Source organism: Oncorhynchus clarkii, unplaced genomic scaffold (genome assembly GCF_045791955.1).
Source record: "Oncorhynchus clarkii lewisi isolate Uvic-CL-2024 unplaced genomic scaffold, UVic_Ocla_1.0 unplaced_contig_460_pilon_pilon, whole genome shotgun sequence".
Classification (NCBI taxonomy): domain Eukaryota; kingdom Metazoa; phylum Chordata; class Actinopteri; order Salmoniformes; family Salmonidae; genus Oncorhynchus; species Oncorhynchus clarkii.
The window spans coordinates 221,154-231,734 of NW_027258005.1; the positions used below are offsets into that span (position 1 = coordinate 221,154).

General features: G+C 52.9%; 1 pseudogene; it reads right to left on the reverse strand.

The window, feature by feature from the left end:
* Positions 1-1,651: 1,651 nt before the first annotated feature.
* On the reverse strand, positions 1,652-10,492 carry LOC139394474 (E3 ubiquitin-protein ligase RBBP6-like; annotated as a pseudogene).
* Positions 10,493-10,581: the final 89 nt, after the last annotated feature.

Sequence of the window (10,581 nt, forward strand, 5' to 3'; positions counted from 1 at the left end):
TAAGAATCTGCAGCAGCCTCTTCCTTCTGATTGAATTTCCACAACAGTTGCTGTGTAATTAATGAATTAAGTGATGTGTAATCTACACCTTAACTAGTCTGACGTAATCTATACCATTATTTAGGTTGTTTGAGATTATTATTTATCTCGTTAAAACTTGATCTGATTGAATGGTGCCCTAAATGTCAGAATGACTAACCAGTGAGCCTATCATTATGGATTGGTGACTAAACTGAATGACTAACCAGTGAGTCTATCCTTATGGATTGGTGTCACGAGAATATCTAATCCCAATGATGATAATAATCACTATAAGCTTTGACCAATTCCCCAGAGGTTGTAAGGCCCTGGCTAATAGAAGAATTAGACAAAGTCTCAGAATTCTGCAAAAGGTTCTGAGTTCTGAAAATCATACATTGCACATAGTCTTTTATACCTCACATTTGGTTATAACATACACTTTATAAATGCCCCTCTTCTCTAACTCTCTCCCAATGTTCTGCCACATGCTCCATAATCTACCGCAAGCCTAACGGTTTCTCCCCTCCCTGGGTGGGGAGACTTCCTTCCTGTTAACAGTTTCACAAGTCGTCTGTTGACAGTTCCTCTTCTCCTTGAATGTCTCAACTATACTTCTGCTTATTGTCAAATAGTAACATACCGTCTTAGTCTTCCTATGCACACACATTAGAGAATTATACTCTTATAATTCTAATACAGTTTCAGGCTGGAATACTTTAGTCATTACCTTTAAACATATAAATTCCTGTATCAATTGGTGACTAACCAGCTTATCATTACGGATTGGGGACTAACCAGCTTATCATTACGGATTGGGGACTAACCAGCTTATCATTACGGACTGGTGACTCAGCTAAATGTACATATGGTGTTTCACAAAACATTGATTTTGCGTTAATGAGAGAAGTGTTGAACTCCAATGAATGGCTGATCAAAAAGGGTCCTGAACATAAGATAGCAGGTTTTACAAGTGTTATGAGTTTAGAAAATAAAACCATTTAAACATGTGAAAAATGTGTCACAGTCAATAAAACACAAGAACTGTGGTATTCTGATATTTAACATTAGACAGGTTTTATTCACCAAACTATAAATGAAAAGACAACAGTCAGAAAGTTTAAAGGGAAAACAAAGTTTAATAACAGTAACTTCCACTAGTCACCATTCAGTTAGCCTGACTTCAGATCAGTTAGCCCCGGCTTCAGATCAGTTAGCCCCGGCTTCAGATCAGTTAGCCCCGGCTTCAGATCAGTTAGCCCCGGCTTCAGATCAGTTAGCCCCGGCTTCAGATCAGTTAGCCCCGGCTTCAGATCAGTTAGCCCCGGCTTCAGATCAGTTAGCCCGACTTCAGATCAGTTAGCCCCGGCTTCAGATCAGTTAGCCCGCCTTCAGATCAGTTAGCCCGCCTTCAGATCAGTTCATATAAACATGATGATATAACCTACTATACATCAGGGAGGTGTCCCAAATGAACCTCTAATCCCTTTATAGTGAACTACATTCGACCAGAGTCCTATAAACTAGGGCCCATTGGACTAGGGCGCTAATGACTAGGGCCCATACGACTCTGGTTAAACGTAGTGTACTATATAGTGAACAGGGTTACATTTGGAACACTTCAGAGTTTCAGACACCTTATAGCCATAGAGGGTAATCGAATATAATGCAGCATCATCTTTGTACAAAAACACATTCACAGAGAACCTGCATCAGAGAGAGAGCATCACATTAACAGAAAACACAAAATTACTTACAAATATCTGAGGTGAGCTCCACTTATTCCAGTGGTTCCATTACAGATAAACAAACTATATCCAACTCAGCTTAAGTACTTAAAAGAATTTGACAAAGTACCCCCCACAAGAAGGTTTTGTCCAGTTATAACCTTTAGCTAGAGGCTAACGGAGCTAGCATAAACTAGCAAACTCAGGTTGTAACCATTAGCTAGATGCTAACGGAGCTAGCATGAGCTAGCAATCTCAGTTGTAGTCTTTAGCTAGATGCTAACGGAGCTAGCATGAGCTAGCAGTCTCAGTTGTAGTCTTTAGCTAGATGCTAAAAGAGCTAGCATGAACTAGAAAAACTCAGGCTGTAACCATGAGCTAGATGCTAACGGAGCTAGCAGGGTCTCAGATGTTGGCTGACTCCTGCCCAGTCTTCTCCTCTGCCTCTCCTCCTCCTCCCTCTTCCTCTTTATTCTTCCTGTGCTTCTTCTTCTTGTTCTTGTGTTTGTGTTCCTTCCTTCCTTCGACGGGAGGCTCAACGTCGGCAGAATGCTTCTTGTGCTTCTTGTGTTTTTTATGTTTCTTGTGTTTCTTCTTCTTCTTCTTGTCCGTCGCCGTGGAGCCGCTGTGGTTGCTAGGGGAGCCGCCGGGGCTCTGGGAGGCGGGGCTCTGGGTGTTGTGTGAGGGGCTATGGCTCAGGCCACTGCCTCGCTCCCCGTCTGACCCCTCCCCTTCGCTGTAGTCGGGGACGAAGGCTGCCTCGTCCGTCTCTCTACCCAGGTCAGAACACAGACGCTGTCGCCTTGGCTCTGGCCCCGCCCCTCGACTCTCCTCCCTCCCTACCCCTCCTCTTCCTTCCTCCTTCACTCCTCTGGATTCGGTCTTAGCTGGTTTTCTAAAGTTCACCTGACCCTTTTTAAGCCCTCTGCCTTCCTCCCTCCTTCTAGTCCCCTCCTCCCTCCCTCTCCTCCCCTCTGTGTTGGCTGTTTTAGAGACACTACCCTGCACCTCCCTGCCTTGGCCACTAGGCAGTGCTGGTGAGACTTCTCTCCTCAGAGCGTCTCTGGGCACGGAGGAGGAAACCGCCAACGCCCCATTCTCCCTGGACGCTGAGTGCTGCTCCTCTTCCTCCTCCTCCTCCTCTCTCTCCCACTTGGACCGGGGTGGAGGCTGGATGAGGACTCCTCCGGTCCCACGGTCCCTCCTCTCCCTGCCTGGGCTGGGGAACTGGACGGGACTGGGTCTCCTCTGGGTCTGGAGGTCCCGGGGTTTTGACACAGCACCCTGGCTCTGGCTCGGCTCAGACCTGCTGCTGCTGGAACACACAGATCCAAGATCAGGGGTTAGAGAGAACATCAACTAGGAACCATTATACCCATGTTATATACACAGATCTAGGATCAGGGGTTAGAAACCATTATACCCATGTTATATACACAGATCTAGGATCAGGGGTTAGAGAGATCATCAACTAGGAACCATTATACCATGTTATATACACAGATCTAGGATCAAACCATTATACCCATGTTATATACACAGATCTAGGATCAGGGCATTATACCCATGTTATATACACAGATCTAGAGATCATCAACTAGGAACCATTATACCATGTTATATACACAGATCTAGGATCAGGGGTTAGAAACCATTATACCCATGTTATATACACAGATCTAGGATCAGGGGTTAGAGAGATCATCAACTAGGAACCATTATACCATGTTATATACACAGATCTAGGATCAAGCATTATACCCATGTTATATACACAGATCTAGGATCAGGGGTTAGAGAGAACATCAACTAGGAACCATGATACCCATGTTATATACACAGATCTAGGATCAGGGGTTAGAAACCATTATACCCATGTTATATACACAGATCTGGGATCAGGGGTTAGAGAGAACATCAACTAGGAACCATGATACCCATGTTATATACACAGATCTAGGATCAGGGGTTAGAAACCATTCTAACCAATGTTCCCTCATTTGTTTCGGGACTGAGACATTTCAGGTCAGCTGAGCTCAAACTTGAATGTTGTGAAAATACTGTGCAACTTCCGGCGGCCGTTTACTGTGAAGGCCCCACCCGTTTACTGGGAAGGCCCTTACCCGTTTACTGGGAAGGCTTTACTGGGAAGGCCCCACCCGTTTACTGGGAAGGTGAAGGCCCTTACCCGTTTACTGTGAAGGCCCTTACCCGTTTACTGTGAAGGCCCCACCCGTTTACTGTGAAGGCCCCACCCGTTTACTGGGGGCCTGGGAAGGCCCCACCCGTTTACTGTGAAGGCCCCACCCGTTTACTGTGAAGGCCCCACCCGTTTACTGTGAAGGCCCCACCCGTTTACTGGGAAGGCCCCACCCGTTTACTGGGAAGGCCCCACCCGTTTACTGGGAAGGCCCCACCCGTTTACTGGGAAGGCCCCACCCGTTTACTGGGAAGGCCCCACCCGTTTACTGGGGCCTGGGAAGGCCCCACCCGTTTACTGTGAAGGCCCCACCCGTTTACTGTGAAGGCCCCACCCGTTTACTGTGAAGGCCCCACCCGTTTACTGTGAAGGCCCCACCCGTTTACTGTGAAGGCCCTACCCGTTTACTGTGAAGGCCCTACCCGTTTACTGTGAAGGCTCTACCTGCTTTAAGTTCCAGTTTTGACAGTGGCCAAGTAGGCTACTGTGGTTATTTGTTCAGTGAATGGCACAGATCCATATACGGCAATGGCTATTTGCATATAGGCCTACTGCAGCTCTGATTGGTTGTTGCACCGGTCTGTGCAGAATATTAGATCACAATTCTCACAGTAGAGGGAAACGCTGATAGTGTTAACTAAAGGAGAAAGCTCTAGAACGCTGATAGTGTTAACTAAAGGAGAAAGCTCTAGAACGCTGATAGTGTTAACTAAAGGAGAAAGCTAGAACGCTGATAGTGTTAACGCTGATATAGTGTTAACGCTGATAGTGTTAACTAAAGGAGAAAGCTCTAGAACGCTGATAAGTGTTAACTAAAGGAGAAAGCTAGAACGCTGATAAGTGTTAACTAAAGGAGAAAGCTCTGATATAGTGTTAACTAAAGGAGAAAGCTCTAGAACGCTGATAAGTGTTAACTAAAGGAGAAAGCTCTAGAACGCTGATAAGTGTTAACTAAAGGAGAAAGCTCTAGAACGCTGATAGTGTTAACTAAAGGAGAAAGCTCTAGAACGCTGATAAGTGTTAACTAAAGGAGAAAGCTCTAGATAGTGTTAAACCACAATGATTGTTGATTAACAACACGGGCTAATAAAGAACCGTTGGAAGGTCAGAGGTCGAAAGGGCAACTCACCCAGTTGAAGTGACAGAGTGGTCTGATGAGTGGTGGGTCGTGGGCTCAGAACTCTTTCTGCTGATCTTTCTGGTCTTCCCAGAACCCTCCTTCACCACCACCACCCCTGCTATTGCTCTGTCTTCAGCTACAGTCTCTCTCTGGGACCCTGCCGCTCGCTCCCCTGTAGAGGCAGGTCTGTCTACGGAGGACGAGGTCTTCTCTCCTTTCTGTTCCCTGGTGGCTGACTTCTCCCTGGATGATGACCTGTCCGTCTTGGCTGACGCTGGTCTCCCTCTCTCCTTGGAGCTCTCAGCTGGTCTCTCTCTCTCCTTGGAGCTCTCAGCTGGTCTCTCTCTCTCCTTGGAGCTCTCAGCTGGTCTCTCTCTCTCCTTGGAGCTCTCAGCTGGTCTCTCTCTCTCAGCGGGCGGCGTGTACCCGCTCTCTGTTCTCTCCCCGGTGACATCAGGTTTCTTAGCGATGGCCGAGCGTTCCGCGATGGTCATGCGGTCTAGAGAGACTGACCTTCCTCCTCCTCCTCTCTCCGGCAAACGTTCCCCTGACGACGGCCTCTCGGACCTAACAGACCTGACCTCTGACCTCTCGCCAGACAACCTTCGCTCCACCATCACCGCCACCCTCTCCGTCCCTCCATCCCTCTCTGCTCCTCCTCTCTCAGGACCAGCAGGTCTCTCCCCAGTAGAGGTGATAGTAGTGGTGATATTAGCAGCTGGAGCTGGTCTCTCCTCTGGGCGGGCCATACTGCTGTTCCTCCCCAGGTCTCTGTTCAGTTTGATTCTCCTCTGGGGGAAGGGTTTGACCTGCAGACCCATGAGAGGCCAGATAGACCCCCTGTCACTCTCTCTTCTGCCCGCCTCAGAGCTCCCTGGGATGGGCAGCAGCCCGTCGCCTCTCCCCTCTCTCCCCAGGTCCATGGAGGAACCAGGGATGGAGATGGAGATGGGATGGAAACGGTCTAGCCTCCCTGTCTGTGAGGAACCAGGGATGGGGAGCAGACCCTCTCCTCTACCCGACTCTCTGCATGCCAGGTTCAGGAGGAGGGAAGGCTTGGCAGGAAGTCCTCTCTGGAGGTACGGACCCTCGGCTCGGCGGAGCTTAGCTGGGGGCCCCCCCATCCCCCTGTCCATCCCCCTCCCCCTTTCCCTCTCTTCCACTCTCCTCCTCTTCTCCGCTGGGGAGGGAGGTGCAGGCTGGAGGGGGCGACCACAGTGTACCCCGACACTGTGAATGGGATCTCTCCTTCCCCCGCGGGCGTCGCCCAGGTGTTTAGGGAGGTCGTGGGGGTGAGGGGGGAGGGGGCGGGGCAGGGGGAGTTTAGCCAAACCTCCTCGAACAGTAGGGGTGCTCCGCCCCTTCTCTCTCTTGATTGGCTCGTCTGGTTTGACTGGTTTGGATGCTTTGGTTGGTTTAGCGGCTGAAGACTCTTTGTTCTTAGAGGCTGTGACCGTCGCATCTCCTCCTGTCTTTCTCTTAACCTTCTCTCCTTTCACCTTTCCCTCCGTCTTTACTTTCACCTTACCCCCCTTCTCCTTCCTGCTCTTCTCTGATTGGCCGGACGAGGTGGGAGGGGTTTTACCGGACAGCAGCGCTGCCTTATTGGTCGAGACCTTGGTGGAGGTGGGTGGGGCTTTGCTAGGGGTCAGGGTGTGGAGATCATCCATTGGCTCGTCCCTGACGGGTGTGGCGTCTCCCCTGTCCAGCGATTGGTCGGCTGAATCCAGCTCCTCCCCGTTCTTCTTTTTCTTCAGTTTCTTCCCTTTCAGAGTTTTAGTTCCGCCCTCTGACGTTTTGGTTCCCCCCTGCGTGCGTTCCTTACTTCCGTCCCCCCTGACGGAGGCAGAGGGCAGAGCGGACAAGGCGTGGTGAGTTCTGTGGGGTCCGGGAGGTCCCCCTCTCTCACCCCTCCTCACCCGCCCCTGGGGGGAGTAGTCTCTGGGAGGAGGGGTGAGGCGGTCCCGCTCTCTGCTGCCCCGGCCACCGCGGTGGTGCACCGAGGCATGCTGGGTACTGTAGTCTTTGTAGTACTTGTTGTACCAGTCCCTGTACTCTTTCTCCCACTGTCTGTAGCTGTCTCTCTCCCAGCGCTCCCTGCCCCCGGGAGACAGGTCAGGTCCGCCTTTAGGCTCGTAAGGAGCCGGCTCTCGAGGGGGGGGCTTATGGTGACCTCTAACCCCTCCAGGACTCCTGCTCCTCCTGTAGCCCCCCGGGGAGCGAGACCTGGGCCGATACCCCCCTCCTCCTCCTCCTTCAGCTCCGTCTCCTCCTTCCCAGCCCACCACCACCACGGTAAGGCGGAGGGGAGCGAGGACGGGAGCGTGAGCGGGACCGTGGCGAGCGGCCGTAGGAGCGGCTGCGTCCTCCCCGGCCTCCGTTGCGTCTGGAGAAGGGGGAGCGTCCGTAAGACCTGGAACGGGAGCGGGAGCGGCTGGGGGTGTACGAGTAAGACCTGGAGCGGGAGCGAGGAGATCGGGAGTAGGGGGAACGGCTGAACGGAGAACGACTGTAGGAACGAGACCTGGGGAGGAGAGAAAAACACTTGCTATGTCTGATTACCATCTCTACACAATTCATATCATCTCTGTCCTAGATATGAAAAACACTTGATATGTCTGATTACCATCTCTACACAATTCATATCATCTCTGTCCTAGATACTTGATATGTCTAATTACCATCTCTACACAATTCATATCATCTCTGTCCTAGATATATCTCCGTCAGAGAAGATATCTCCATGAACAGTTCAAGAGGTTTAATCCAGAACTATGATGAGATGTCATCGTGTGGTGTTACCTGGAGCAGGAGCGTCTCCGTCTCTTGGGAGCAGGTCTGTATTCCATCAGCTCTTTGGCAAAGTCTTTAGTGAACTCATCCAGCTTGGACGTTACCCTGGTAACACAGAGAGACAGGACTGGTCACATCCCATAATACATGTCTGAGGGAAACCTTTGAACAGGTCAATCTCTCTCAGCCACGGAATGCAAGGATTTAGGATACTGGCCAGTCGGGTTATTAGACCAGGGTAAGATTCCCCCCCACTACTAGCCCGGGTAAGATTCCCCCCCCCCCCACTACTAGCCCGAGGTAAGATCCCCCCCCCCCCACTACTAGCCCGGGGTAACATTCCCCCCCCCCCCCGCCCACTACTAGCCCGGGGTAACATTTCCCCCCCCACTACTAGCCCGGGGTAACATTCCCCCCCACTACTAGCCCGGGGTAACATTCCCCCCCACTACTAGCCCGGGGTAACATTCCCCCCCACTACTAGCCCGGGGTAACATTCCCCCCCACTACTAGCCCGGGGTAACATTCCCCCCCACTACTAGCCCGGGGTGACATTCCCCCCCACTACTAGCCCGGGGTGACATTCCCCCCCACTACTAGCCCGGGGTGACATTCCCCCCCACTACTAGCCCGGGGTGACATTCTCCCCCCACTACTAGCCCGGGGTGACATTTCCCCCCCACTACTAGCCCGGGGTGACATTCTCCCCCCACTACTAGCCCGGGGTGACATTTCCCCCCCACTACTAGCCCGGGGTGACATTTCCCCCCCACTACTAGCCCGGGGTAACATTTCCCCCCCACTACTAGCCCGGGGTAACATTCCCCCCCACTACTAGCCCGGGGTAACATTTCCCCCCACTACTAGCCCGGGGTAACATTCCCCCCCACTACTAGCCCGGGGTAACATTCCCCCCCACTACTAGCCCGGGGTAACATTCCCCCCCCCCCCCCCCCCACTACTAGCCCGGGGTAACATTCCCCCCCACTACTAGCCCGGGGTAACATTCCCCCCCACTACTAGCCCGGGGTGACATTCCCCCCCCCCCACTACTAGCCCGGGGTGAGATTCCCCCCCACTACTAGCCCGGGGTAACATTCCCCCCCACTACTAGCCCGGGGTAACATTCCCCCCCACTACTAGCCCGGGGTAACATTCCCCCCCACTACTAGCCCGGGGTAACATTCCCCCCCACTACTAGCCCGGGGTAACATTCCCCCCCACTACTAGCCCGGGGTAACATTCCCCCCCACTACTAGCCCGGGGTAACATTCCCCCCCACTACTAGCCCGGGGTAACATTCCCCCCCCACTACTAGCCCGGGGTAACATTCCCCCCCACTACTAGCCCGGGGTAACATTCCCACCCCCCCCCCACTACTAGCCCGGGGTAACATTCCCCCCCACTACTAGCCCGGGGTAACATTTCCCCCCCACTACTAGCCCGGGGTAACATTCTCCCCCCACTACTAGCCCGGGGTAACATTCCCCCCCACTACTAGCCCGGGGTAACATCCCCCCCACTACTAGCCCGGGGTAACATTTCCCCCCCACTACTAGCCCGGGGTAACATTACCCCCCACTACTAGCCCGGGGTAACATTTACCCCCCACTACTAGCCCGGGGTAACATCCTCCCCCACTACTAGCCCGGGGTGACATTTCCCCCCCACTACTAGCCCGGGGTAACATTTCCCCCCCACTACTAGCCCGGGGTAACATTTCCCCCCACTACTAGCCCGGGGTAACATTCCCCCCCACTACTAGCCCGGGGTAACATTCCCCCCCACTACTAGCCCGGGGTAACATTCCCCCCCACTACTAGCCCGGGGTAACATTCCCCCCCCCACTACTAGCCCGGGGTAACATTCCCCCCCACTACTAGCCCGGGGTAACATTCCCCCCCACTACTAGCCCGGGGTAGCCCGGGGTGACATTCCCCCCCACTACTAGCCCGGGGTGACAACTATTCCCCCCCACTACTAGCCCGGGGTAACAGCCCGGTGTAACATTCCCCCCCTACACTACTAGCCCGGGTGTAACATTCCCCCCACTACTAGCCCCACTACTAGCCCGGGGTGTAACATTCTGCGCCATGCCTTGGTGGGCTAGTTTGGCACATCCTCTGCGTTTAACACAGGTAGCAATTCAAATGATCAGATCTGGAAAAAATATGAGAATCGGGCTGCCTGTGTAAACCGGCAACTGTTTACTAATCCCAGTAATGTGAAGCTACCAGCCTCAGCAACATCATTACAATGAATGAAATTAGGTGCAACTCACTGTTCCTGTTGGAGTCTTCTCTGTCTGTAGAAGTCCTCCTTGGAGAGGGGGGGTCCGGAGGGTAGGAGGGGCGGGGGACCCAGCGAGTGGGGCTGGGTGTTGGGAGGGGGAACCCAGGGGGCATTAACCCCCGGAGGCATCTGGCCGTGTGTGTAGAGGGGCTGAGGGGGGTAGTTAACAGGGGGAGGGGGTCCGGTGGAGTAGGGAGGGGGGTAGGACTGGGGCGGGATGGAGTGGGGGTTGGGGGAGGGTGGTAGAGGTTAGGGCCCGGGTAGAGGTGAGGGGCTGGGCCCGGGGCAGAAGGAAGGGGGTGGCGTGGGGGTGGGGCGTGGTCAGAAAGAGGTCTGTAGGGTCTGGAGGGGGGGGAGAGGGGGAGGGTTACAATTTAGACTTGAGTCATTTAGTAGCTCTTATGCAAAGTTGACAAAACAGCATTACAGTA